Genomic DNA, 13,588 nt, shown 5'->3' on the forward strand with positions numbered 1-13,588 from the left:
AACAGGAAAGCAAATGCCTTGTCCAGACAAGAAACCAAGCAAGAAAAATAGAAAGAACAACATTCTATCATGGACCCCCAAAAGGTTTTAGGACTTCTCCAAACAGATACCTTTTTGTATAAGGTTGCCAAGGGGTGCAAACCCACCATTGGAAAGAATGGCTAAAGAAGAATCCTCAATGAGCCCTGATCAAGGGATTACCGCATAGAGCATAGAAGTGTTTAACTAGTGTCATAACGCTCATAGCGCAGGACACAATGGCATTGATAAGACCCTTGACCAAATACGTCGCCAGTTCTGGTGGCCGTTGGTGGTGACAGACACTAACAGGCACATGCATCATTGTTGGCTTTTGCAATTCGTTAATTGCGATTTTTAAGGAATCGCAATTAAGGAATCGCAAAAACCTATGCATGTAGAAATCGCTTAAAAAATAGCGATTTCTAAACATTCCTTAATTGCGACTCGCAAATTGCGACTCACAATTAAGGAATAACTCCCCATTCATTCCTATGGGCCTAGAGGCCCATAGGAATGAATGGGCAGACATTCTCAATTTGCGAATCTCAATTAGAGAATCGCAAATTGAAAATGCAATTTCAAAGGTGCCAGAGTGTCAAAAAGACACCCTGTTGCACCCCTGAAATTGATCCGTGCACATATGTTGCGCACACACATGCCCTAAGGGCATGTGTGTGCGCAACATGAAACTTTGAAAAATGCACCTAAGTGCATTTTTCAAAGTTTTTGCAAATTACCATGAAGTTCAACTTCATGGTAATTTGCTACTCCTATTAGCAAAATCGCTAATTTTTTACCTTTAATGCATTGCATTTAAGGAATCTCAATTTGGGATTCCTTAAATGCAATCGCAATTTAAGGAATCGCAATTTAGAGATTCCTTAAATTGCAATTTTTGCATTTGGTATGATGCATCCCAAAATCAAATATACCGGTCGCAAACCGTTTGTGACCGGTTTTTCCTTTGATGCATGTGCCTATAAGAACATGATTCACACATGTGAGACGTGTGTAAAATCCAAGGTGGATCATGAAAAACCACAAGGTTTGTTACAATTGCTTCCTAACCCAATGGTTCCACGGGAGTTCATTTTGCTGGATTTTGTGGTGAGATTACCAAAGGACAAGGGATGTACAGCTATTCTGGTTGTGGTGTCTCACTAAGATGGGCCATTTTATTGCTTGCGCACAGGAACCTATTGCAGGCCAATTAGCTAAACTTATTTTGCAACACGTAATCAGGTACACGGACTTCCAACCCATATCATTTCTGATAGAGGCCCGCAGTTCACAGCCAGGTTTTGGAAAGCGTGGTGTGAAAACTTACACATGAAATCCTCTAAGTCAACAAGTTTCCACCAGCAGTCAGATGGACAGACCGAGAGGTTAAATCAAACCCTGAAAACAGTACTTACGGTGCTATGTGGAAGAGAATTTAGAAGAATGGGTGGATCTGCTATGCTTGGCAGAGATAGCATACAATAGCGCCAAACACCAATACACCAACCTCGCTCCCTTCTACAGCATTTACGGATTTGATCCCCGAATCATACCAATCATCCATCCCAAAGCATCTCAAAAGGTACCTGAAGTACAAGACCGGATTAACCACATACAACAAACATTGAAACTGAATTGCAGTAACCTAAAAGAAGCCAAGAGGACCTATAAAGCAAAGGCAGACAAACAGCATAAACCACAACCTCTATACCAGATAGATGACATGTAGAATCTTCAACCCTAAGTTTATAGGTATGAAGTCAAAAGAATCATTTCTCCTGTGGCAGTAAACCAAGTAATATGAAGAAACATCTCGTCTTCCAAATCTCGCTGTTGAAACCCTCATACACCCCAGTGAAGAAGCGGCCTTCTCCTATCTGGGTGTACAATGAGCCAGAATATGAGGTAGGAAGATACTGGACTCCAAGATGAAAGTATCGTGACTGTGGTACCTAATCTCATGGAAGGGATATGGCGTAGAGGAAAATTCATGGGAGCCTGCTGCAGGAATGCACGCCCCAAGGTGTGTCAAAGCATGCAAAATTTCCAAATAAGCCTGTGTTAGGGCCGTTTTCCCGGGGAGAGGGATGTGCTGTTACACACTTACCCCATATACCCTTACAGTAGCGGGAGGCAGGCGCCGCATGGAATCAGCGGGACAACCAGACAGGGACATGGGACAGGTACGCTGCCGCGTACCGAACACCACGGACATGGTGGATTGGAAAACAATGGGGCAAGGAACTCCAATCCCCGAATCCTATGCTGCACATCGCGTGCGAGCGCTGGAAATGGTCTCACGACACAACCCGGAGGCAATGAATGCCGGGCGCCAGAGAAAATCGGCGCAGAATATTCCTGTTCCTGCAGAAACTGCCGATACGTGGCCAGTATCCCGAAAACGATGAGAAGTCGTGTGATTTGCTGTAGTCCTCGCCTGGGGCGGTAAGGGTGTCTATGACACCACCTCCCCTGTTCGTTACCATTGTGGCTGATAGAAGGGGCATGCGCATATTCACTCTAAACAACAAACTTAGCCTTGAAAAAATGGGAAGTGCTCAAATTCTGATATTTTGAATATTGCTACTATGAATGGACCGCAAAGGTTTTTGTTCAAACCTGTTAAGATTCCAAACTTTGATACAGAGACATTTGAATGTACCAGGTGGTATATTACTGGCTTGTTTCTCAAAAACTTATACCATAAGTGTGACAGCAAAGTATTCAGGTGAATAAGTGGCATAGCAATATGAATCTAATAATGTTCAACCAACAATCCTTCAATTGAACCGTACGGAACATATTTTATGGTGCATGTTGTGTGTTCTTGTTCGTCCTTTGTAGCAAGGGGACAGTGAACGGATGAACATAGAAACCATCCTTCCTCCCTTGTGACGTGTAACTTTACAACTACAGTGATGAGTAGTCAGTGAAAGATAAAAGAAGTCATATGATGTTGCAGGTTGTTTTTTTGTAATCGGCCTAATCCTCTGGTTTATGTTCACAACTGCCTGATGTAATGGCTTAGCAGCTAGGAAGAGTATTGATTCCTCTACATGAAGTCACTACCAGAAGTATGTTTATTTTCTTTACAGGTATATAGGAATAATGCTTACTAATTAGTGAGAACTGTATCGCTATATGTATTATGTGCAGTATTATAATAGTGTTCTTCTTTCCTCAGGTCTCTCTCCCCCCTGTTCCCTTCCTTTCCTTCCCCCGATTGACCACCTTAATCTTCTGTGCTATAAAAGCATCTCGGAAATGAGGGTGTCAATAGGTGGACCCTCTCGAGCAACAAACCGATCTTGAGAGGCCTCCGAGGGACTGTGACACACGGGGCTATGTGGTGAGAGGCCTCTCTCTAGCTGCCCCGAGAGCTGTGTGGTGAGAGGCCTCTCACTGGCTGCCCCGAGAGCTGTGCGGTGAGAGGCCTCTCACTGGCTGCTCAGGGGCTGTGTGGTGAGAGGCCTCTCACTGGCTGCCCCGAGAGCTGTGCGGTGAGAGGCCTCTCACTGGCTGCTCAGGGGCTGTGCGGTGAGAGGCCTTCACTGGCTGCTCAGGGGGCTGTGCGGTGAGAGGCCTCTCACTGGCTGCCCCGGGGGCTGTGTGGTGAGAGGCCTCTCACTGGCTGCTCCGGGGGCTGTGCGGTAAGAGGCCTTCACTGGCTGCCCAGGGGGCTGTGCGGCGAGAGGCCTTCACTGGCTGCTCAGGGGGCTGTGCGGTGAGAGGCCTCTCACTGGCTGCTCAGGGGGCTGTGTGGTGAGAGGCCTTCACTGGCTGCTCAGGGGGCTTTGCAGTGAGAGGCCTTCGCTGGCTGCCCCAGGGGCTTTGCATTGAGAGGCCTTCGCTGGCTGCCCCAGGGGCTTTGCATTGAGAGGCTTTCACTGGCTGCCCCGGGGGCTGCGCGGCGAGAGGCCTTCACTGGCTGCCCCCGGGGCTGCGCGGCGAGAGGCCTTCACTGGCTGCCCCGGGGGCTGGTTGGTGAGAGGCCTCTCACTGGCTGCCCAGGGGGCTGTGCGGTGAGAGGCCTCTCACTGGCTGCCCCAGGGGCTGTGCGGTGAGAGGCCTTCACTGGCTTCCCCGGGAGCTGTGCGGTGAGAGGCCTCTCACTGGCTGCTCCGGGGGCTGTGCGGTGAGAGGCCTTCACTGGCTGCCCGAGAGCTGTGCGGTGAGAGGCCTTCGCTGGCTGCCCCAGGGGCTGTGCGGTGAGAGGCCTTCACTGGCTGCCCCGGGGGCTGTGCTGTTAGAGGCCTTCACTGGCTGCTCAGGGGTCTCTGCGGTGAGAGGCCTCTCACTGGCTGCCCCGGGGGCTGTGCGGTGAGAGGCCTTCACTTGCTGCCACGGGGGCTGTGCGGCGAGAGGCCTTCACTGGCTGTCCCGGGGGCTGTGCGGTGAGAGGCCTCTCACTGGCTGCCCCAGGGGCTGTGCGGTGAGAGGCCTCTCACTGGCTGCCCCGGGGGCTGTGCGGCGAGAGGCCTTCACTAGCTGTCCCGGGGGTTGTGCGGTGAGAGGCCTCTCACTGGCTGCTCAGGGGGCTGGGCGGCGAAAGGCCTTCACTGGCTGCCCAGGGGGCTGTGTGGTGAGAGGCCTTCACAAGCCACGGGGGCTCTCGGTGAGAGGCCTTCACTGGCTGTCCCGAGGGTTGTGCGGTGAGAGGCCTTCACTGGCTGCTTCGGGGGCTGTGCAGTGAGTGGCCTTCACTGGCTGCCCCGGGGGCTGCGCGGCGAGAGGCCTCTCACTGGCTGCTCAGGGGGCTGTGCGGTGAGAGGCCTTCACCAGCCGCGGGGGCTATGCAGTGAGAGGCCTTCACTGGCTGCCCCAGGGGCTGTGCGTTGAGAGGCCTTCACTGGCTGCTCCGGGGGCTGTGCGTTGAGAGGCCTTCACTGGCTGCTCCGGGGGCTGTGTGTTGAGAGGCCTTCACTGGCTGCTCAGGGGGCTGTGTGGTGAGAGGCGTTCACATGCCGCGGGGACTGTGCAGTGAGAGGCCTTCACTGGCTGCTCCGGGGGCTGTGCGGTGAGAGGCCTTCACTGGCTGCTCTGGGGGCTGTGCGGTGAGAGGCCTTCACTGGCTGCTCCGGGGGCTGTGCGGTGAGAGGCCTTCACTGGCTGCCCCAGGGGCTGTGCGGTGAGAGGCCTCTCACTGGCTGCCCCGGGGGCTGTGCGGTGAGAGGCCTCTCACTGGCTGCTCCGGGGGCTGTGCAGTGAGAGGCCTTCACTGGCTGCCCCTTGGGCTGTGCGGTGAGATGCCTGACTGGCTGCTCAGGGGGCTGTGCGCTGAGAGGCCTCTCACTGGCTGCTCAGGGGCTATGGGGTGAGAGGCCTCTCACTTGCTGCTCCGGGGGCTGTGCAGTGAGAGGCCTCTCACTGGCTGCCCCGGGGGCTGTGCGGTGAGAGGCCTCTCACTGGCTGCTCCGGTGGCTGTGCAGTGAGAGGCCTTCACTGGCTGCTCCGGGGGCTGTGCAGTGACAGGCCTTCACTGGCAGCCCCGAGAGCTGTGCGGTGAGATGCCTTTACTGGCTGCCCCAGGGGCTGTGCAGTGAGAGGCCTCTCACTGGCAGCTCAGGGGGCTGTGCAGTGACAGGCCTTCGCTGGCTGCCCCTTAAGCTGTGCGGTGAGAGGCCTTCACTGGCTGTCCCGAGAGCTGTGCGGTGAGAGGCCTTCACTGGCTGCTCCGGGGGCTGTGCGGCGAGAGGCCTTCACTGGCTGCCCCAGGGGCTGTGCGGTGAGAGGCCTTCACTGGCTGCCCCGGGAGCTGTGCGGTGAGAGGCCTTCACTGGCTGCCCCAGGGGCTGTGCGGTGAGAGGCCTTCACTGGCTGCCCCAGGGGCTGTGCGGTGAGAGGCCTTCACTGGCTGCTCAGGGGGCTGTGCGGTGAGAGGCCTTCACTGGCTTCCCCGGGAGCTGTGTGGTGAGAGGCCTTCACTGGCTGCCCCTTGGGCTGTGCGGTGAGAGGCCTCTCACTGGCTGCCCCGAGAGCTGTGCGGTGAGAGGCCTCTCACTGGCTGTCCCGGGGGCTGTGCGGTGAGAGGCCTTCGCTGGCTGCCCCAGGGGGCTGTGCGGTGAGAGGCTTTCACTGGCTGCCCAGGGGGCTGGGCGGCGAGAGGCCTTTACTGGCTGCCCCTTGGGCTGTGCGGCGAGAGGCCTTTACTGGCTGTCCCGGGGGCTGTGCGGTGAGAGGCCTCTCACTGGCTGCCCCGGGGGCTGTGCGGTGAGAGGCCTTAACTGGCTGTCCCGGGGGCTGTGCGGTTAGAGGCCTCTCACTGGCTGCCCCGGGGGCTGTGCGGTGAGAGGCCCTTACTGGCTGCCCCGGTGGCTGTGCGGTTAGAGGCCTCTCACTGGCTGCCCCGGGGGCTGTGCGGTGAGAGGCCTCTCACTGGCTGCCCCGAGAGCTGTGCGGTGAGAGGCCTCTCACTGGCTGCCCCGGGGGCTGTGCGGTGAGAGGCCTTCACTGGCTGCTCCGGGGGCTGTGCGGTGAGAGGCCTTCACTGGCTGCTCCGGGGGCTGTGTGGTGAGAGGCCTCTCACTGGCTGCCCCGAGGGCTGTGCAGTGAGAGGCCTTCACTGGCTGCTCCGGGGGCTGTGCGGTGAGAGGCCTTCACTGGCTGCCCAGGGGGCTGTGCGGTGAGATGCCTCTCACTGGCTGCTCGGGGGGCTGTGCAGCGAGAGGCCTTCACTGGCTGCCCCAGGGGGCTGTGCGGTGAGAGGCTTTCACTGGCTGCCCAGGGGGCTGGGCGGCGAGAGGCCTTTACTGGCTGCCCCTTGGGCTGTGCGGCGAGAGGCCTTTACTGGCTGTCCCGGGGGCTGTGCGGTGAGAGGCCTCTCACTGGCTGCCCCGGGGGCTGTGCGGTGAGAGGCCTTAACTGGCTGTCCCGGGGGCTGTGCGGTTAGAGGCCTCTCACTGGCTGCCCCGGGGGCTGTGCGGTGAGAGGCCCTTACTGGCTGCCCCGGTGGCTGTGCGGTTAGAGGCCTCTCACTGGCTGCCCCGGGGGCTGTGCGGTGAGAGGCCTCTCACTGGCTGCCCCGAGAGCTGTGCGGTGAGAGGCCTCTCACTGGCTGCCCCGGGGGCTGTGCGGTGAGAGGCCTTCACTGGCTGCTCCGGGGGCTGTGCGGTGAGAGGCCTTCACTGGCTGCTCCGGGGGCTGTGTGGTGAGAGGCCTCTCACTGGCTGCCCCGAGGGCTGTGCAGTGAGAGGCCTTCACTGGCTGCTCCGGGGGCTGTGCGGTGAGAGGCCTTCACTGGCTGCCCAGGGGGCTGTGCGGTGAGATGCCTCTCACTGGCTGCTCGGGGGGCTGTGCAGCGAGAGGCCTTCACTGGCTGCTCCGGGGGCTGTGCGGTGAGATGCCTTCACTGGCTGCCCCGGGAGCTGTGTGGTGAGAGGCCTCTCACTGGCTACTCAGGGGGCTGTGCGGTGAGAGGCCTCTCACTGGCTGCTCAGGGGGCTGTGCGGTGGGAGGCCTTCACTGGCTGCCCCGGGGGCTGTGTGGTAAGAGGCCTTCACTGGCTGCCCCAGGGGCTGTGTGGTGAGAGGCCTTCACTGGCTGCTCAGGGGGCTGTGTGGTGAGAGGCCTTCACTGGCTGCCCCAGGGGCTGTGTGGTGAGAGGCCTTCACTGGCTGCTCAGGGCGCTGTGCGGTGAGAGGCCTTCACTGGCTGCTCAGGGGGCTGTGCGGTGAGAGGCCTTCATTGGCTGCCCCGGGGGCTGTGTGGTAAGAGGCCTTCACTGGCTGCCCCGGGGGCTGTGCGGTGAGAGGCCTTCACTGGCTGCCCCGGGGGCTGTGCGGTGAGAGGCCTTCACTGGCTGCCCCGGGGGCTGTGCGGTGAGAGGCCTTCACTGGCTGCTCCGGGGGCTGTGCGGTGAGAGGCCTTCACTGGCTGCCCCGGGGGCTGTGCGGTGAGAGGCCTTCACTGGCTGCTCCGGGGGCTGTGCGGCGAGAGGCCTTCACTGGCTGCTCCGGGGGCTGTGCGGTGAGAGGCCTTCACTGGCTGCTCCGGGGGCTGTGCAGTGAGAGGCTTCTCACTGGCTGCTCCGGGGGCTGTGCGGTGAGATGCCTTCACTGGCTGCCCCGGGAGCTGTGTGGTGAGAGGCCTCTCACTGGCTGCCCCAGGGGGCTGTGCAGTGAGAGGCCTTTACTGGCTACTCAGGGGGCTGTGTGGTGAGAGGCCTCTCACTGGCTGCCCAGGGGGCTGTGCGGTGAGAGGCCTCTCACTGGCTGCCCAGGGGGCTGTGCGGTGAGAGGCCATTACTGGCTGCTCAGGGGCTGTGTGGTGAGAGGCCTCTCACTGGCTGCCCAGGGGGCTGTGCGGTGAGAGGCCTCTCACTGGCTGCTCAGGGGCTGTGTGGTGAGAGGCCTCTCACTGGCTGCCCTGGGGGCTGTGCGGTGAGAGGTCTCTCACTGGCTGCTCAGGGGCTGTGTGGTGAGAGGCCTCTCACTGGCTGCTCAGGGGCTGTGTGGTGAGAGGCCTCTCACTGGCTGCTCAGGGGCTGTGTGGTGAGAGGCCTCTCACTGGCTGCCCTGGGGGCTGTGCGGTGAGAGGTCTCTCACTGGCTGCTCAGGGGGCTGTGCGGTGAGATGCCTTCACTGGCTGCTCCGGGGGCTGTGCGGCGAGAGGCCTTCACTGGCTGCTCAGGGGCTGTGCGGTGAGAGGCCTCTCACTGGCTGCCCAGGGGGCTGTGCGGTGAGAGGCCATTACTGGCTGCTCAGGGGCTGTGTGGTGAGAGGCCTCTCACTGGCTGCCCAGGGGGCTGTGCGGTGAGAGGCCTCTCACTGGCTGCTCAGGGGCTGTGTGGTGAGAGGCCTCTCACTGGCTGCTCAGGGGCTGTGTGGTGAGAGGCCTCTCACTGGCTGCTCAGGGGCTGTGTGGTGAGAGGCCTCTCACTGGCTGCTCAGGGGCTGTGCGGTGAGAGGCCTCTCACTGGCTGCTCAGGGGCTGTGTGGTGAGAGGCCTCTCACTGGCTGCTCAGGGGCTGTGTGGTGAGAGGCCTCTCACTGGCTGCCCAGGGGGCTGTGCGGTGAGAGGTCTCTCACTGGCTGCTCAGGGGCTGTGTGGTGAGAGGCCTCTCACTGGCTGCCCAGGGGGCTGTGCGGTGAGAGGTCTCTCACTGGCTGCCCCAGGGGCTGTGCGGTGAAAGGCCTCTCACTGGCTACTCAGGGGGCAGTGCGGCGAGAGGCCTTCACTGGCTGTCCCGGGGGCTGTGCGGTGAGAGGCCTTCACTGGCTGTCCCGGGGGCTGTGTGGTGAGAGGCCTCTTACTGGCTGCCCAGGGGGCTGTGCGGTGAGAGGCCTCTCACTGGCTGCTCAGGGGCTGTGTGGTGAGAGGCCTCTCACTGGCTGCTCAGGGGCTGTGTGGTGAAAGGCCTCTCACTGGCTACTCAGGGGCTGTGCGGTGAGATGCCTTTACTGGCTGCTCCGGGGGCTGTGCGGCGAGAGGCCTTCACTGGCTGCCCAGGGGGCTGTGCGGTGAGAGGCCTTCACTGGCAGCTCAGGGGGCTGTGCAGTGACAAGCCTTCGCTGGCTGCCCCTTAAGCTGTGCGGTGAGGGGCCTTCACTGGCTGTCCCGAGAGCTGTGCGGTGAGAGGCCTTCACTGGCTGCTCCGGGGGCTGTGCGGCGAGAGGCCTTCACTGGCTGCCCCAGGGGCTGTGCGGTGAGAGGCCTTCACTGGCTGCCCCGGGAGCTGTGCGGTGAGAGGCCTTCACTGGCTGCCCCAGGGGCTGTGCGGTGAGAGGCCTTCACTGGCTGCCCCAGGGGCTGTGTGGTGAGAGGCCTTCACTGGCTGCTCAGGGGGCTGTGCGGTGAGAGGCCTTCACTGGCTTCCCCGGGAGCTGTGTGGTGAGAGGCCTTCACTGGCTGCCCCTTGGGCTGTGCGGTGAGAGGCCTCTCACTGGCTGCCCCGAGAGCTGTGCGGTGAGAGGCCTCTCACTGGCTGCCCCGAGAGCTGTGCGGTGAGAGGCCTCTCACTGGCTGTCCCGGGGGCTGTGCGGTGAGAGGCCTTCGCTGGCTGCCCCAGGGGGCTGTGCGGTGAGAGGCTTTCACTGGCTGCCCAGGGGGCTGGGCGTCGAGAGGCCTTTACTGGCTGCCCCTTGGGCTGTGCGGCGAGAGGCCTTTACTGGCTGTCCCGGGGGCTGTGCGGTGAGAGGCCTCTCACTGGCTGCCCCGGGGGCTGTGCGGTGAGAGGCCTTAACAGCAGTACCCTTAAACAAGTATGAAAAGACAGTCTTTTAGAAAATTTTCGGATGAAGATAAAAAAGTCTATTTCTCTCCCAGCTCCAGGCAAAGAATGAAAATGTCCGTCATTTTTAACGTTCACAACTGGCATATGAATGACCGGTGGCGGACCTGCTGGATTTACTATGACTTTCCTTCATAATCATTTATTACAGGCATGACAGTTCATCTGATGGTATCCCTCCTTCGGGAGACAAATCTGGCAAAGATATGCCGTTCTCTAGAGTTTCACATTTACAAAAGGGTACAGTGAGTCGTCAACATGGTACTACACAGGTATTTTGCTGAGAGACGAACATGGCTAAACATTTCCTTTCTATCGGTGCATCCTGTTTTTCAACTACTGCGGGGTTCATTTTGACGATTTCTTTACCTTGGTCTAGTCTGTTAACCTTGTAAAACATCATTCTGGGTCCTACGTAACCTTTTACAGCCCGGTTACTTAACTAGGAAGGACAGGGGTTTTATGGGAAACAACCAGGGACATAGACAGGGGAGGTAACGGGGGTGATCGTTTTTCTGGTTTGGGTATTGCGGCGTTTCGGGGAGGGGAGGGTCGCGTATTCTGAGGTCCTTGTTTTATACTATAGGAGCCGTTGACATGTAGTTCCCTCATTTCGGGCCAGATTAGGGAACCTCTGTCGTCTTACCTGTCCTTTCCCTTACGGCCCAACCTGGGTTCATTGACTTCTATCGGAAAAGGAGAGGTAATGACGCGGCCTCAGGGTGATTGTATTAAAGACAAGCGTTTGTGCAAATACTGACGGTATTTGAAGCCAATTAGGTGGTGTGCTAGGGGTGGCAATCTGCCAATTTCGGGGCTAACCACTCGGGAGAGTGGTAGTGCAAAAATAGAGAGAGAGAGAGAGAGAGAGAGAGAGAGAGAGAGAGAGAGAGAGAGAGAGAGAGAGAGAGAGGGGGAGAGAGAGAGAGAGAGAGAGAGAGAGAGAGAGAGAGTGCAACGGCAGGCTAAATAGTGCACGTGCAACGGAGAGAGCGGCAGTGCATTCAAGAAAGGCTATTTAGTGCATTACACAGTAAAGGGTATTCACGAGTCCGCGTTAGAATCTTGTAATCACGCAGTTTGAGCATTAGACAGGGTAGAGGGGACGTGCTTTGAGAAAAGGAAAGAAGAAAAAAAAGGAGGTACCATTTTGTCGCACTTTCTCGCATTCTCGGTCCTTTGACCAGTTGGGTCAACGCCTCAGTCACACACACACACACACATTCCCTCACAGTTTCGCATCATACGTGACGTGGGTTCATTCGTCCGGTCTGGTTTAAGGGTGATCACTTTTTATCAGGTTGTGCTAATTTTTCGGGTTTGTTCGATACGTGAGTAGTTTGCAGGCGTGCTTAGACACCACCCCGCGGCGCTAGTCCGTTTCGCGTATTTAGACGTGGCAAGGTCTCAGATCTTCGCCACACCTTGGCTGTAATCTCTGATGTAACCTGCAGAGGGAGGAAAAAAGGGGGGGGGTGGGGGAGACAGCATTCGCGCGCATTCAAATACATGGATTCATAAGTCCTTTACTTACCCTTTACTCGTCTTTCCTCCTTGGGGCAGGGTCCCCGGGGATATAGTTTTCGGAGTCGGGGGGCGGTAGTGTGTTCATGTAGGGCGTGTGCGGGGAAACATAAGAAGGAAACCAGAGGTGCCTAGTGCGAGGTATCTAGTCAAAGGATATATCTCACTATCGGGATCCTTAAACCTCTTTCAACGCCGTGGCGTTCTAAAGTTCTTCGGTTCTTGGGTCCCTGCTACTTCGGAACGTTGTACTTTACAATATTTACATTATTTCATTTCACCCTCCTTTTACATTCCCTCATTTACACCATTCGTTTTACCCATCCTTGGAAGTCACGGTCTTCCTCTACGCGAGAGTTCATGAGTCAGTCGCGTACTTTTAAGACGGAGTGTCGTGTTGTCAATCCGATCCGTCCTCCAGGGCTGGGCAACCATCTTCCTTTAACCTTAAAGAGAGAGCAGAGTAGGGTGCACAGAAAAAGAACTTTCCTACCCATCCCATATTGTTTTAAAATAAAGCATGCAATACCCGTTCATAGTTTCAAAGACTTTATTTTGCAAATTCATTTCAGCATATGGATTAGGAGGGTGTGGTCGTATTTGGTCGGTCGTGGCAATGGCTAAAGTGCGTACAGTGGGGGGGGTGTCGTTTGCAACAGTAAAAACATCGGAAAGTTTTACTCATTCATTTGTAAGAGACTAAAACGTCTATTAATTGGCTGGGGGTTTGGGGGCATATATTTTCATAATTTAGAAACATAATCATAACAGTTGTAATCAGATTTCCTATATGCATACCGTACGTATGCATCGTAAATGAGGTTTACATTAGTTATAAAAATATAATACATTGTATATTCGTAATCAACATTTGTAACGGGGATCTTTTCATACTGTTCGTCGAGTGAGCTCTCCTTGTCTTTTCTAGCCAAGTGTACAAAGGATCACAAAAATCTCAGAACATCAAGTTTATATTAGTGCGAAGGAACACCACGAGGTGTTCGTAAGTTCCGATTGATACCAGCGCCATTTTGGGCGGGGCCGGCACAGTCCGGAAGCAGCATCAGGGGGAAATGTTTCCATTACTGGCAGTTTGGACCAGAGTCCTTTTCGGCAGTTCTAGAATTCACGCTAACAGAAGGTGTGGCAATGTCATGTTTGTTTCGTTGGCGATCGAAGCAGCCGTCCCTTACCGGAAACCTGCAAAGGCCGAAGGCTCCGCCGGGGACCTTTGTATGATCTTCAAGGCTGCGGAGATGCTGTCGGAGATGGGGGCTCGTGCTCCATGGGACAAATGTTCGAGTTGTATGGCTGGCCAAAGTTACTCTAGTGGCCGGGGCCCGCCTTCCAGCGGATCCAGACGCCATTTTGAGGCCCTACAGGGGCCACTCTCGTCGAGTTTGCAAGAATGAAAGAGACCCTTCGGAGTGAAAGGAAGAGGTCTCTGTTTTGTGAGAGCGGGACGTTCAGCTGGGGTGCAGCTGTGATGCCCCCACCTGGGGGCGAGGGAGACTCGTTCACATCGTCTCCTTTTCCCAGTGCACTCCATGCCGCTCCTTTTCATCGCCCCGCATGAAGGCCTCTCCACATCCGGTGTTCCCCAAGTGCCACCATTGTACGTTCGGTGCTGCGCAAATACTGGGGTGCCACCATTGTGTGTTCGGTGCTGCGCAAGTACTGGGGTGCCACCATGGTGTGTCCGGTGCTGTGGAAGTATGGGCACCATCGCCTGACTGGGGGTGTTCGGCGCCGGGCTGGGGGCTGGGAAAACCTCCTACCGGTGGAGGTGGGGGAGGCTCGTCCGCGTCGCCTCTC

The sequence above is a fragment of the Lissotriton helveticus genome, chromosome 4_1 (genome assembly GCF_964261635.1).
Source record: "Lissotriton helveticus chromosome 4_1, aLisHel1.1, whole genome shotgun sequence".
In the NCBI taxonomy this organism is placed as follows: domain Eukaryota; kingdom Metazoa; phylum Chordata; class Amphibia; order Caudata; family Salamandridae; genus Lissotriton; species Lissotriton helveticus.